The following is a 15942-nucleotide window of genomic DNA, read 5'->3' as shown; positions in this document are numbered from 1 at the left end:
TCTGCTCCTGCACCTGGACTCCAGCCACGCCCGCCTCGAACCTGGAACACCTGTAAAGAAAGAAGAGAAGAGAAAGGTGAAAACCAAGAACTTATTCAACCTTCTTACCTGCATCCGGAATCTTCACGCCAGCATTCCTGAAGGAAGACTTCCATTTAAAAGCACCGCGTTGCTCGCTGCAGCGCCGCGCTTCACTCACCTGTTCCCGAGACGCCGCCCGGCTCCATCGCGGCTCTCAGCACCGGTCGCCGCATCTTTGCACCTAGGGGAGAGAAGAAGAGACAAAAGGTGAGCAAGGGAACACAAGAGGAAAGCCGAATTTTCAGCCATATTACTTACCGGCTTTTCTTGGTGAACCATTCCACATCTCGGGTCGGCGCCGCATCTTTGGCAGGTACCGCACCCCGGCCCCTGTGGGGAAAGGACAAAAGACATTACTGGGGAATTATAAAGAGATTTAGAGGGGTCGCACTCATCACTAACTCACCTGATTTTACCACCGGCAATTTAACCCCTCAACGCATCGCCTTTGTTCTGCACCTGAAATAAAGGACAGATCACAGGTTAGGAAAAACAACATAAAAGGAGGCTCACACTTGAACTTTTGCATCTTCATACTTACGGCGTATCGCTCAGAAAAGTCAAGTGGATTTGCCAGCGCCATTCTGAAAACCAGTGAAGTAACTGGACGAACTCGCGCCCCTGCACCAGAAGCAGGATGGAGAGTTTATCCTTCCAAACCATAAGGTGAGCTTAAACCGGGGGTTTTGGAGGAAGTCAGAGAAGAACGAAGGGGGAAAGGGGGGAGCAAGCACACTATTCAGCAGACAGTTAATCCCCTTTCTCATCTGCAGAAGGATATTCCTACGGGCCAGACAAGCAAGATTTGGGGTCCTGTTCAATCGGTGGTCCGAATTCTGCGCATCACGCTTGAAGAGGCCACAGCAACCCAGACCAGACCAGCGCCTCCGTGGGAGCCAGGTGAGCGTTACAGAACGCGAAGCCTTCCTACAAATTCCCACCCAGGCGCTATGGAAACTTCTGAGACTGACCAGTTGGCCCAACTACTGGGGGAATTACGGGCCGAAGTACACGCCGCTCGTCAAGAGACTAATGCTCTCCGGAGGGAAGTGATTGTAACAAAGGAAAGAGCTGATGACCTGGCTAGACAGCTTTTGCAAAGTCAAGCTGGACAAACTCCTTTACCCGGTTCCGGAGGGAACCCCGCTCCTGTGCTTTCCAGTAACCCGGTGCAGATTAATCTACCTGGAAACATGCCGCTGGCCCCACCCGAACGCTTTGCTGGGGACCCCAAACGATTCGCCGTATTCATGAATCAGTGTCGTTTGCATTTCCTGTGCAGACCTGGGGCCTTCCCTAATGACCAGACCAAGGTAGCCTTTGTAATTGTCATATCTCAGCGGCAGTGCTGCCGATTGGTCAGTTCCACTGGTAACTCAAGATGACCCGATTCTTCGTGATTTTCAAGGATTTCAAGCAAGCATGGAAAGGTTATTTGCTCGTCACTCCCAGAGGCAGGCTCTAGATGACGAACTTCTATCTCTGCGACAGGGCAATCAAGACCTCCTTTCCTACATTGCAACCTTTAATAGACTTATTGTGGAAACTGGGTGGCCAGAGGATAAAAGAATCACGTTATTTTATCGAGGTCTACGCGGAGAACTTAAAGATGTCCTGGCCCAAGTTGTAAATCAGCCCCAAGAATGCTCAGAATATATAGACTTAGTGGTCCAATTGGATCACAGACTGCAAAACAGAAAAGCAGATCAGTCCAAGTTTGAGACCCGGGTGTTAGTCAAGACCCACGCTAACCTCAAGGGGGCTGAAGCCTCTGAGCCAATGCAAATCGGAGGAGTTAAAGGACCTTTAACTCAAAAGGAACATGAAAGAAGACGGCAGATGCACTTATGTCTTTATTGTGGTTCCTCTGGACACTTTCTACAAGATTGCCCGGCAAGGCCGCCCAGGAAGGTGGTAGGAGCCGCTGATAAAATCCATGAAACCTCTGTATCGGGAAACGACCCCGCCCGACAAGCATAGGGGTCCGCTTGCCGAGCTTGAAAACGAACTCTCAGACCTCGCATTTCATTGTGCCAATGGTCCTCGTAGATCCGGAACAGCCTAAGCGGTTGCATGCAATAAAGGCATACATCGATAGTGGGGCTATAGGAAACTACGTGGATCGTGAATTGGTCTCCAGGATTAACCTCCCTCTGCGTCCTAAAACCAGCAAAGATGTCATCACCACAGTTGATGGAACCAAAATTGCCTCGGGACCGGTAACACATTCCACAGCTGAGGTGACACTTGTAGGTCCAGACGGCCATCGGGGGGCAGTTGTGTTTGATGTAATCAAGGCTCCACAGTTTCAGATTATTCTCGGAATCCCTTGGTTAGAGACACATAATCCTCGATTTGATTGGCGAGCGAAGAGAATAACCTTTCCGGAGTGTGCACGAACCTGCTACCCAGAAAATCTGAAGATCAGTCTAGCATCAGTAACCTCTGTCTCCATGCAACTACCTCCGAAATGCCAAGACTTTCAGGACGTCTTCCAAAAGGAACAGGCCAACACGTTACCTCCTCACAGATCGTACGATTGCCAAATCGATCTGGTGCCCGGTGCACAACCCCCTTGTAGCAGGATTTATGCCCTTACTGAGCCGGATAATCTGCATTTGAGACAATATTTAGATCAATACCTAGCCAATGGTTTCATTCGCCCGTCAAAGTCTCCGGCATCCTCGGCTTTGTTCTTCGTGCCAAAAAAAGAAGGCGACCTTAGAACTTGTATCGATTACCACGCATTGAACTAGATAACTGTTAAAAATCGTTACCCTCTGCCTTTGATCCCTGAACTCCTTGACCAGGTGAAGGACGCTTGCATATACACCAAGTTAGATCTCCAGGGGGCTTATCATCTGGTACGAGTAAAAGAAGGCGACGAATGGAAAACGGCCTTCCGTACAAAATATGGACTATTCGAATACCAGGTGATGCCTTTCGGGTTGTGCAACGCGCCTGATGCCTTCCAATTCTTCATGAACAATGTCCTTCGGGAACTCATTGATGTCTGTGTTGTCGTGTATATCGATGACATTCTGGTGTACTCCTCTTCGGAATCAGATCACAGAAAACATGTCAGGGCCGTCCTTGAGAAATTGCACCAGCACAAACTGTTTGCAAAACTGGAAAAATCTGTTTTCCATACCACCGAGGTTGAGTTTCTTGGATTCATCCTGACACCAAAAGGGGTCCGAATGGACTCACGGAAAGTGGATGCCATCCTCAAATGGCCATCACCTAGTTCGGTGAAAGGTGTCCAAAGCATGCTTGTTTTGCCAATTTTTATCGCAGGTTTATCCCGGAATTTTCACGGGTGGTGCAACCCATCACTGCACTCTTGCGGAAGAATAAACGTTTTGAATGGACAGAGGAAGCTGAACAGGCCTTTCAGGAATTAAAAGCTAAATTTACGTCCGCACCTATTTTGAAACACCCGCGTCCTGATCTCTCATATATAGTCGAAACCGACGCATCCAACTTAGCCATGGGAGCTGTCCTGTCTCAGAGAGACCCCGAAACCAACCAACGGCACCCCGTAGCATTTTGGTCCAGAAAGTTCTCGCCGCCGGAGATAAATTATGCAATCACCGATAAGGAATTATTTAAGGAGGCTTTAAGGCTTTGCGGCATTATCTTCTTGGCGCCAGGCATACCATCACCGTGATCACTGAAATTTACAATATTTAAAAACTGCCAAGGCTCAGTCTTCACGACAGCTCCGATGGGCTTTATTCTTTGCTGAGTTCGATTTTGTAATCACTTACCGTCCCGGCTGTAAGAATGGCAAAGCGGACGCGCTATCTCGAATTGGAATGGGAGAAATGGACACAAACTCAGAACCTGTGCCGATAATTCCCGAACAAAGAATCTTGGGGATAACCACTTTACAAACCCTTGAAGACATTCAAGCACGGGTAAAACTATTCCTGGACTCTTCAGCCTTGCAGGATTGGATCAAAAGGAGGTCTGACTTTTCAATCAACGTTGGCTTACCTTACTTCCAAAGACGTTTATTTTTGCCAGAAAAGGAATTGCAAGAACTGGTTATTTCCCGTCATCACGATACTCTGATGGAAGGACATCCTGGCATTGCCAAAACAGAGGAAAAAATTAAACGACAATTCTGGTGGCCGTCTTGGCGAAAGGATATTAAATCTTTCGTGATGTCCTGTGGAGTTTGCGCCCAAAACAAAGGTCAAAAAACAAAACCCGCCGGTCTTCTTCAACCCTTAGACATTCCACCAGCACCTTGGCACACCTTGTCACTAGATTTTATCACGGACCTGCCCTCTTGTAATGGATACAATACTATTCTGGTTGTGGTGGATTTATTTTCCAAGATGGCCCATTTTATTCCGTTGAAAGGATTACCTTCAGCTTTTGTTCTTGCCAAGGAATTCCTCGAAAATATCATCCGTCTGCATGGATTCCCGTCCATACTAATCTCCGATCGGGGAAGCCAGTTTATTTCTCATTTTTGGAAAAAGTGTTGTCAACTGGCACAAATCGACCTAAGACTCTCAACCAGCCACCACCCACAGACCAATGGTCAGACAGAGAGAACGAACCAGACCCTTGAACAATATCTACGATGTATGTTGCACCAATCGGATGGTAATTGGAAGGATATTTTATGGGTGCCTGAATATGCATACAATAACTCGATACACTCTGGAACTGGTCAGAGCCCCTTTTATACCCTATATGGACATCACCCTCGTACTTCAGACTTGGACTCACCTTTGAGCCTCGAAATGCCCGCAGTGGACCATTTGCATTCTACGATTACTCAAGCCTTCAAGGATGCTACTGCACACTTACAACATGCGAAAGGGAAATACAAAAAGAATGCGGATCTGCATCGAAAGGAGGCGCCTCCATACCAAATAGGGGATCAAGTATGGTTGGCTACCAAACACTTATCGCTCAAGGGACCTCGGACTTTTAATCCAAGGTATTTAGGCCCTTACTCGATCAAAGCTATAATTAACCCAGTGGCAGTCAAGCTAGATCTACCAGCTAACATGCGGATTCACCCCGTTTTTCATGTGTCGCTTTTGAAACCAGTGCAACCAGGAACCAGATTAATAAAGCCACCAGAACCAATCCAGATAGATGGGGAGCCTGAATTCGAGGTGAAGAACATTTTGGACTCTAAGATCTCAAAATCAAAACTTTTCTACCTAATTGATTGGAAGGGGTACGGGCCTCAGGAAAGATCTTGGGAACCCAGCGACCACGTACATGCACCTCGGCTAGTAAAAAGGTTCCATCGGAATTTCCCGAACAAACCGAAACCTCCTGAGGGAACGACCTTGGGAGGGGCCTTGGGGGGGAGTGCTGTCATGATGCCTACCCCCGGAGCACCAGGCCAGGCCCAGCACACCCGGGAGCAGGCATCACGCCCCCGGGTAAAAGCCCAGCGGCCCTTTATAGGGGCTCTTTGGACTCTGTCCTGGCGCCGTTGGTGCCAGGCTCATGTTGGACATCAGTCCTGGCGCCATAGGCGCCAGGCTCATAAGGGGAAGTGTTTGGTGCACTTACCTGAAGCAGACCATGCTGCACACTCACCTGATGCAGACCATGCTGCATGAAGAACCAAGCCAAATGAGGCTTAGGAGGGACTATTTTTCTGAAGGAACTATTTTGTTACTTGGGTGGGGATGTGGAAGAATACTCACCTGGAACTTCTTCCAAGGCTATTTAAGCCACGCCCGGGCAGCCACACGTGCTTCGCGTTGTTCTGCATCCCAGCAGCTGAATGCTCACCGTGTCTGCTCCTGCACCTGGACTCCAGCCACTCCCGCCTCGAACCTGGAACACCTGTAAGGAAAGAAGAGAAGAGAAAGGTGAAAACCAAGAACTTATTCAACCTTCTTACCTGCATCCGGAATCTTCGCGCCAGCATTCCTGAAGGAAGACTTCCATTTAAAAGCACCGCGTTGCTCGCTGCAGCGCCGCGCTTCACTCACCTGTTCCCGAGACGCCGCCCGGCTCCATCGCGGCTCTCAGCACCGGTCGCCACATCTTTGCACCTAGGGGAGAGAAGAAGAAACAAAAGGTGAGCAAGGGAACACAAGAGGAAAGCCGAATTTTCAGCCATATTACTTACCGGCTTTTCTTGGTGAACCATTCCACATCTCGGGTTGGCGCCGCATCTTTGGCAGGTACCGCACCCCGGCCCCTGTGGGGAAAGGACAAAAGACATTACTGGGGAATTATAAAGACATTTAGAAGGGTCGCCCTCATCACTAACTCACCTGATTTTACCACCGGCAATTTAACCCCTCAACGCATCGCCTTTGTTCTGCACCTGAAATAAAGGACAGATCACAGGTTAGGAAAAACAACATAAAAGGAGGCTCACACTTGAACTTTTGCATCTTCATACTTACGGCGTATCGCTCAGAAAAGTCAAGTGGATTTGCCAGCGCCATTCTGAAAACCAGTGAAGTAACTGGACGAACGCGCACCCCTGCACCAGAAGCAGGATGGAGAGTTCATCCTTCCAAACCATAAGGTGAGCTTAAACCGGGGGTTTTGGAGGAAGTCAGAGAAGAACGAAGGGGTAAAGGGGGGAGCAAGCACACTATTCAGCAGACAGTTAATCCCCTTTCTCATCTGCAGAAGGATATTCCTACGGGCCAGACAAGCAAGATTTGGGGGTTCTGTTCAATCGGTGGTCCGAATTCTGCGCATCATGCTTGAAGAGGCCACAGCAACCCAGACCAGACCAGCGCCTCCGTGGGAGCCAGGTGAGCGTTACACTCCTGCACAGGTGGAGGTGAAGATTTCTTTGAGGAGAGAGGCGGGAAAAGGGTCGAGGGGTTAGCCAGAGAGTTGGCTGATGGATAGTAGTTTTGCGAACTTCTTGCTCAAGATAGGGCTGAAAGAGCAGAAATAAGGGTTCTCAGGGTGAAGAGCGGATGGGTCTAATAGAGCAGGTGAACACGATGGAGAGTTTGGTGTTGAGGGTGGCCGTCCTGTCTAGGGCTGTTTCGTGGAAGTGTTCAGAAAGGGAGCTGCAGAGCGTTTGTGAGGAGCCAGTCGAGGCTGTGGTGCAGGGCGGGGTGCATGAATTCTTTGATGATCCTGTGGAGATTTTTGCTGTCACTATGGCAGTCCAGGATCCTTTTATTATAATAGGCTTTTTAGGCCTTTCAGATCTCTGATTTGTAGTTTCTGTGGGTAAGGATATAGCTGTGGTCGGAAGTGATGAAAGGGTGCTTAGCAACGCCTCGGTCAGGTCCGGTAGTATCTTGACCTTGGTTTAGCACTTGAACTGAGATGTAGGGGTTGCGTGGGGGTGGCAGTGGTGTGAGGATGGACAAAGGTATGGCAGAGAGGTCTGTCCAGATGAGGGGTTGGGGTTTGGAAGAGGACTGTAGGTCGGAAGAGCTGAAAATGGCATCCAGAGTGTGGCCAGCAGTATTTGTGGCTCCTCTGATGTGCTGGGTGAGGTTGAGTGCCTCAAGGCTCTCAAATAGGGGTAAAGTCATGGAGTTGTTGGGGAGGTCAAACCAGATGTTAAAGTCTCTCAGTAGGGTGAGTGCCGGGTGGTTTACTAGAATGAATGCTAGTGAGTCGCATAGGCTGTTAGCAAAGTGTCTGTCGTAGCCTGGCAGCCTGTAGACAAGCAGGAATATGTGTGAGAGAGTAGGCAAGAGAGAGATTTTGACTAGGATGGATTCACAGTTAGCTGTGCTGTGTTGTGTTTCGGTGGAGGTAATAGAGATGTGAGGTTTGTGTAGGATGGCTAAACCGCCTCCACTGGTTGGTCCGTTGTGGATGATGAGTGAGTAGTCAGGTGGGAATGCTTTGTGAACGATAGGGTTCAAGTAATCTGAGAACCAGGTTTCGTTAATGAAGATAAGATCGGGGTTCTCGGAAGTGATGAGGTCATAGATGCTGTGTTTGTTCTTGGCTAGAGAGCGGGCATTGAAGAGGAGGCAGGTGGCTTTGAGAGGAGTAGCAGGGGTGGTGTTTATCCGGGTATCTGGGGTTGGCCGGGTTGAATTGGTCGGGGTAGTCGGAAGGTTGGTGTTGATAGGGGAGAGGGTCAATAAGGTAGGACAGTGTACTAGCACAGGCAGAGGTGGTCAGGGGGAATACTGTAGTGAGTGTGTAGAGGGTGTTGTGGATGGTTAGTGACCGGGAAGAGAGGACAGGTGGTCGCAGGTCAACTCGGTAGTGGCGTGGAATGGGTGGTTTGGTTGGTAGCAAAAAACTTGGAGGGTTGAGGCATGGTGGTGGGTAGTTCAGAGGTGTCTGGCTAGGTGTTGTTGCAGAATGGTGTACGGGCTATAAAGAGAGGAAATGATGAGGGTTGAAGGAGAGAGAAAGGGAGGATACTCTATTCAAGGAGAGGGAAAGGTGGCAGGGGTGATAGAGGGGACATGGTAGTGGGGTAGGAGAGGCAAGTTGGGTCGAGAGGTGCAGGGCAGGTGGGGCATGCAAAGTTGAGGGCAAGGGGCGTTGTCTACCTCTGAGTTTTGTGCATATGGGTGCTGAAGGAGTGTGCGAGAGGGTGGGGGTGCCAGCAGGAAAGGGGGTTGAGGCGATGGTTCAGGAAAGGGCAAGACGTGCCATGCTCAGCAAAGGAAAGGGGGTTGATGGGGTAGGCCTTTTGTAGGTGGTCGGTGTGATGGAGACGGTGGTAAGCAGGTGGGCCATTCTTGCTGAGGGAGGTGTGGTCAGAGAGAGGGAGATGGATGTCACGCTGGACTGTGGAGGGGGTGGGTGTAAGCTGTCACAACACCCCTGGGATTCCTCTGGGTTGGTTGTGCGAGAGTGTGAGGCAGGTTGAATGTGTGTGTGAGGGAGGGTGTCTGTTTGGAGGGTGCTGGAGGACAGGGGAGGACAGGGGAGGCAGTTGAGATGAGGGGAGCCTCCCTTCGTGTGAGAGATGGGATGAGGACAATGTGTGGTGGTCTCTGGGTTTGTAGCTGAGGGGGCGAGGGACAGGGGTTCAGCAAGAGAGGTGCAGGGTGTGTTTCCCTCTGGTCTGGGAGTTGGACGCTGGGCAATGGGATGCTTTAGGAGGGTGAAGGCCTTCAGCCTGGGATAGTGGAGAGGGAAGGTGGGGGACAGGTAGGGAATGGGCAAGGGTTGATGAGAACGGTGAAGGGATCAATTTTTCTGGGCACACCAGTGTGCCCCTCTGATGTGAGAGTTGGAGGGTCAGCGCTAAGAGGAAGTGGGGAGCTGTGGGTTCCCAGTGAGAGAGGGCGGGAATGAGGGTTTGGAGTTTGGGGTCAGCAGTGGTAGTTGGTAGGGGGCTATGTACCGGGCGATGGTGGGCCATGTAGATCCTTTGGTGAGTGAGTTGTGGGGGTGTGGTGGTGGAGATGGGTCAGTATGTGTGTGGGATTCGAATGGATGGCTTGGAGGAGACATGATTTTTTGGACCGTGGTGTGGGTTCAGGAATGAAGATGTGAGGGTGAGGGATGTGGGTCCGGTGGTGTTTGAAGGGGAATGTCTGAAAGCTCTATGTGTATGAGAGTGGTGTAGCATGTGTCGAGAGAGTGCGTCAATCGGAGGGATTCTGGGTGTGGGCTGTACTGAGATTGGGAAAGAGGGTGTGTGGGTGATGGATAAAATGCAGATGGGGTGTGTTCTCGAAGGTCTGAGAGCTCCTTGTGTATTTGTATTTGTATTTTGTTTATTTATATAGTGTGCCTGGCCCAAAGGCCATGTCTGTGTGTGTATGATTCTGGGTACGTGTGGTAATGGGTTTCAGAATTAGGGTGCAAGGGTGGGTGGTACAGGGCGAGAGTGGTGTATTCTGGAGTGCTTGAGAGCTGCTTTTAAAAGTGGGAGGGGAGTTGTGTGGTGGGTTGAAGGGTGTGGGAGAGTGGGTCAGGGTGAGTGTGGTAGAGATGTATGGGAAGAGGGTGAGGGCATAGACTTCTAGGTAGTGTGTGCGTCTGGCTTAAGGGTGTTTTTATTTGCCATGGTTGTGTAAGGATGTGGCTCGTGGTGGACATGTTGGAGGCACTGGGTAGCGGTGATTGAGATACCACTGTAGAAGGGAAGGCTAGAATTAAGAGAGTCTGATCAGTCTCGTGAACACACAGAAAAGGGGCAACGGCGGCTAGTATAAGCAGCTAACTTAGATGAAGCATCAATAAGTTTAACAGTTATGGGTAGCAGTACCTGGCTACCTACATATAGGGCAAAAGTGACTGAAATTGGCTCATGACAGTAAATGCAGAGACACCTAGATTTGGGACACCTGGAAAGAGGGAGAAGGGCCTAAAATTAGGGCACAGCAGAAAATGCAATAACACCTAGATTTGGGACACCTGGGTAGAGAGAGAAAGCGGGGGCAGCAAGAGTGCACCGTGGGAAAATTGTCCTACGTGCAAATTATGTTTCCCCTAAAACAATTTACCTGAATGCGAGATTTCGCTACCTGACATAATTTACCCAAATGCGAAATATGGCAAACTAACTCAATATGACTAAATGCGAGATATGGCTGACTAACACAATATGCTCAAATGGGAAATATGGCTGGCTAACACAATATGGCTAAATCAGAGCTATGGCTGACAAACACAATATGGCCAAATGCAAAATATGGCTGACTAACACAATATGGCTAAATGCGAGATAATGCTGACTAACACAATCTACCTAGATGTGAGATATGGCTAGCATACAACCGTGGTTTTCGTGCTGCAGACTGCAAGCTTTGTTGGTAATAAGATAGGTTGGACAGTTAAATGCGGAGCAGCAATAGCTGATCCCCCTGTTCGAACCTTGGTTACCTTGTCAGTCGCAGCTGGTTGACGGCTGCGCTGCAGGCTCCACTGGCGAACACTGGCAAACACAATCTGAAGCTGCCTCTGTAGAAGCTGCCCCTTGCCTTGGGGCTCTTAGCAGACCGGGCTGACCGGGCAGAGGGCTGCTCACGGAGGAAGTGGGAATTTGGGAACTTTTGGCCTATCAGGGTGGTGGGGCGGTACGGGAGGCAGGCGGGGGTTGGAGGGCTAGTATCAGGAATCTATGTGCTTCTGCCCAGCAACACGCGCCAGAGTGTCTAATTAAATAAACTTGCACAAAAAGATGTTGGAACCACACAGATTAATCAAACAGGGCCTGTATGAATCACCGGCAGTAAAGCGGGACTTGAAGGTGAGCGCAGGAAGATATCCTCGCTCGGTATAGAATGCAGGGGAACTTCTGGCCTATCAGGGGGTTAGGGGTGGAGCAGGAGACAGGCAGAAGTGTTGGATGGCTAAGATCGGGAAGTTATGGGCTTCAGGTCCAGCAACACGTGCCGGAGTGCCAAATTAAGTAAAATTGCACTAAGGCCAGAGTTTTCTACAAAAAAGATGTTGGAGTGACTTGGATTAATCAAACAAGGTCTGTAAGACCCACCGGCAGTAACAACAATAATAAATCAAAAAATTTGGGGTAGGCATTGATACTGCAAGTTGCAATAGTCGCGTCAACATTGACTTATGTCGGCCAGTCTACAACTGGCAGCGAGCAGCAGATATTATCGTAAAGGTGTGTGCTGATCTAGGCAAGCCCTCATCAAACTGGAAGGTCTTCGTTTAATCTTTTTTTGAGGCTTCTCAGTAGTGGTAATGCACAGTTCAATACTAAGTGATGCCTAAAATGAAACAGAAGTCTGTGGTTAGTAATATTTTAGTAATAAATGAGTATTCAGCACAATGAGTAGTCTTCATAAATTGGTTTTCACAAAAAGAATACTATGGAATACTAAAAAGGCTAAGTATAGTATATACTGCTGCACTGTGTAGAGGAACTCAACAGCCTTGCGCGTAGTGCGATGCCCTTTACCGCTAGCCCTATCCGTGTTGACTTCCATTTTCCTTCTTTTTATCTGCATCAGCCGCTAGACGTCCACCCATTGTTGTTACTGTTGGGAAACTGGCGCAGGGAAGTGAACTGTCGACTTTAAATTACACAGAGGCTCGTGAAACCAGGTACAATGGATTCCCTTTACCTGCCGCGCAAGAAGCGGGAGGCGGTCACAGGCGGGGAAGAAAAAGGCCTTTATTTGAGCAAAAAAACAATCCCTGCCAATTATTCGTCCTTATCTCAGAGAGAGGAAGGGGGTGGGGCCAAATAAACAAGGGCAGTTGTGTGGTAACATTTTGAATGTGCACTGTGTATTGCACAGGAGATGGATTGTGTCCACTTTTAACACACCTTCCTCCTCACAGACGCTAGATCCTGTTGTGTGTCTGCTTGAAATTATTTTTCAGAAAGATAGCTACCCCCCAAATAATTAGGAGTTCCTGCATGAGAAGCAAGTCTTTGTCAGGCTGAAAAGCTAGGTATTGTCCCAGGAAGCAATGCAAGAAAACTACATGCAAACAATAATAACAGCAATCTGCGTTCTTACATAGCATTTAATGCCGAATCTCCCAGGCTTTTTGCACTGTACTGACAGGTGCTCTTACTATGCAATGTAATGCTTGTCAAATGATCAACCTCTGAAGGATAAAGAGCTGAGTCGACCCTGCTGTGTGATTCGAACTTGCAAAGTGCCAGCTGCCCCATGCCAGAGGTGGGCATTAAACGAATTTCCTAATCACCCATTCCTCTTGCATGGGTTCTAAACAAAGTGGGTGTCCACTGATGAACGGCTGCACGCTCCTGCGTGCTTGCTGTGTGCTTACATTTGAGGGACTACAAGTTCCTGGGAGGAATCAGTGAAGCTGCTGCAAGCCGTGGGAATGGTCACAGAGCATGATCTATGACTACTATATGATTCAGGTCCCTCTCAGCATTCAGGAGAGCCCTAAAAACTACTCTATTCAACGAAGTCTGCTCCATCATCCCCTCTCACACCATGTCAGCCCTCTACATTGTATGCTGTAACCCTGTAATGTACTTCCTGTGCACTAGGAAGACTGTACTATGTAACTAAGCTCATTGTCTTGTAACAGCACCACGATGCCTTAGGGCTGCTGTGCGCTTTATAAATGTGAATAAATAAATAAATAAATAAATATGCGGTCAATACTTTATTGCTGACTGGTGTACAGGCCTGTGTACACCCGCCAAAGTGCATGTATTCATTGACACAGTAGGACCACTAGCGGAGCTTTCTGCGCGTTCGGGCAACCTCTACTGCGCATGACATCATCGAACAAACATACATCTGGCCTTTTATTATAAGTATAGATTTGTAGGATGCCTGCTGCAGTGTAATCGCTGAAAGGCACTGCTACATAGCATTAACCACTGAGTGCCCGGCGAGGGCTCAGGTCCATTGCCACAGAAGTCAACCCCAGACCACGGTGTTAGTACCCTGGGCTGGCGTTGGGGATGTTAATATTACTTGTTTATCTCATTGAAAAATCTGCAAACAAAAATGGTTGCTTGATAAACAGAAAATAGACATTGGGCCTCATTAAGAGGTGGGCGGTAAGGGGTTAACGGCGCCGGTAAAGGCGCCAGAGCCGTTAACCCCATACCGGCCTATTACGAGGTCCACTTGCGGGACCCACTCTGGACGTCTGGTTTTACCAGACGTCCTTAGCGGGTTTCGCGATGGGGCCAGCATGCTTACAACAGGCCCGTCATTAAAGGGCCCGTTGTTAGCATGCTCCCCATTCCCATTGAGCCCTATGGGGGCTCAAATGGGAATGGGGATGGTCCGGGTCTGGGTTCCCTGAATGGGGAAATACCGGGCCCTCGGAATGGCCCAGTATTTCCCCATTCAGGGGACCCGGACCCGAGTTTGGAGGCAGCCATGCCCTTACTAAGGGCATGGCTGCCTCCAAACTCCTAATGAGGCCCATTGACCTTTTTCTGTTTCCATGGTGGCTGGTGAGCAGATCTGAAGTGGTGCTGGAATGGGACTGAAGGCAGCATCAGCAGGTATGGAAGGCTATTGGCTTAGTGATGCGGGGTAGGGGGGATGGGAGGCACGAGAAGATTGTAGGGGGTGGTTGGACAGCTGACTAGATGGGGCCTGGGGCATTAGCAGTGACAGGAAAAATCATGGTGGCTGGGAGAGAGGCGAAGGAAGCTTAAAAGTAAAGCAGGATTATACCAAAAGATAAAGCCTGTGTTCCCTGACTTCCGATTGGTTGGTGCAATCCCCCTCCCCTCTACAGGTGCTAATTTAAGAGTGATGAGACAGGCAACTGCAGCCTTCCTACAGGTCCAGGCACTATCAATGTTCTCACTAGTGGGATATTTAGACTTCTGCTGAAAGTGATAACAGCATAACAGGGAATTCCATCTGGAAGGTTCCCAGGACCAACGTTACAACAAGGCTGTTTTAGGCTGCTGCCTAGCACACCAACAGCAAACGGGATCCAGGAGGAAATGTTTTGGCCACAAAAAACTCATATCTAGACCTAATCTAAGGCAGCACAGCGAAATGGAACCGAGTTGGGTTGGCATAAATCAAAACACCAATCGTCAGCTCCTGCCTTATCTATTCTCTTTTACCCTAATTGTTTGCCCCTCCTCCTTCTGCCTGGGCCTTCTGGGGCGTGGCATAAGCCATTTTGCTTCCCCAGAGTCCATTCACTGCTGGCCCTTTTATGCATCTGGTGCTGTAGCCTATTGTCTGCTCTGGTGAGGAGGCACATGTCACTGATTAAGAGTGAATGCTAGCTATTTACATGCATTTGGAGATTTTGCGAGGGCAAAGGACTGGTACCTGAATTAGAATCGCTGCGTCTTTCCCTGCATTAATGTAAGTCTGGCTGTTGTGGCTCCTTCAGCTCCAATACAGTTTTAGGAGTAGTTTGGATAACTAATGTATATTTACTACTTACAAGCAATTATTGACTTTTATTAAATCAAATACTAGAATCCTCAGTAAGTAGGATTGCCAGGTAAATCCATGTCTCGAGGGGCATCATACTCCACCCCTGGGCTATGCATTTACCTTAGTTGGGTTAGGGCGCAGTCTATGTAACACATATGGCAAGGATTTTTAAAATTTTAGAAAAAAAGTATTCACGTTCCTTGCTAATGACGCATCAAATTCGGGAACCAAACTTTCTTTTCTTTTTCTTTTCTTTTTTTAAAATAAACTTTCTTTATTGTTTTTCATAGCAAACCAGTAACAAGACAACACCAACAAACCCCACCCCAAAATACCCCCCTACAAAAAAGCATGACACCACCGCTGGCCATATAATCACCCCTCCCCCCGTCAACCCCCATGATCGCGTCTGTAGGTGGACCACTCCTTAAGGAAATGACACCGTCTCATACCGCCCCCCCCCCTGCAGTATCTGAGCCCCGCCCCCACCCTGTGGCATAAAGATACCTCTGTCAGTCCAAACTGTCTATTCTGAAGCCAATGTCCCTCCCCTTTTGTGCCCTCAGGATTTACAGGAAATGGAACGCAGAGGGTAGGAATGAGGCAAATGCTCTGCAGCATGTTGGGACTCTAATCCCAGATCCTCTTTCGCAAGCTGTATGGTGGCGGAGGCAACATCCTCACACGTGACACTGTGACTCCATGTCACCCGGACACTAGGACTCCAGCCCTGGACTTTCATTTAACATACTAATGCATGCTTGTAGCCGTAGTCTTGGTTTGCTTCCATGGAACCAATTGGACTACAGTATCGTTTTGCATTCGCTTGTACATAGAACCCTCGGGGCTACAATCCTGGAGTCCTCGATGACATGGAGTGGTGGTGGATGGTGGAGTAGCTCTTCCTTTGGGTTTAGGTCTACTTGATCGGAAAATGTTGACCTTTTCCAATCTGACTGAAATTTGTTTGGTCGTTTTTTTGTTCTAAAATGTGGGGGGAGACCCCCCTCCAACCGCACTTTGCCCCCCCAACCTATTCCCTTATCCACTCCATATATATATTTAATTAGGTTTGACCGAAATT

At 48.9% G+C, this 15942-nt stretch overlaps 1 protein-coding gene across 1 annotated transcript in view; it reads left to right on the top strand.

Annotated features, from left to right (window-relative positions):
- The window catches only part of ITGB3 (integrin subunit beta 3), a 511657-nt gene that overhangs the window by 186246 nt on the left and 309469 nt on the right, over nucleotides 1-15942 (top strand). The window lies entirely within an intron of this gene.

Source organism: Ambystoma mexicanum, chromosome 13 (assembly GCF_040938575.1).
Source record: "Ambystoma mexicanum isolate Mex_15411 chromosome 13, UKY_AmexF1_1, whole genome shotgun sequence".
Taxonomy (NCBI): domain Eukaryota; kingdom Metazoa; phylum Chordata; class Amphibia; order Caudata; family Ambystomatidae; genus Ambystoma; species Ambystoma mexicanum.
Note: the sequence above shows the minus strand (reverse complement) of the source record. Positions and strands in the feature narration are given on the sequence as shown.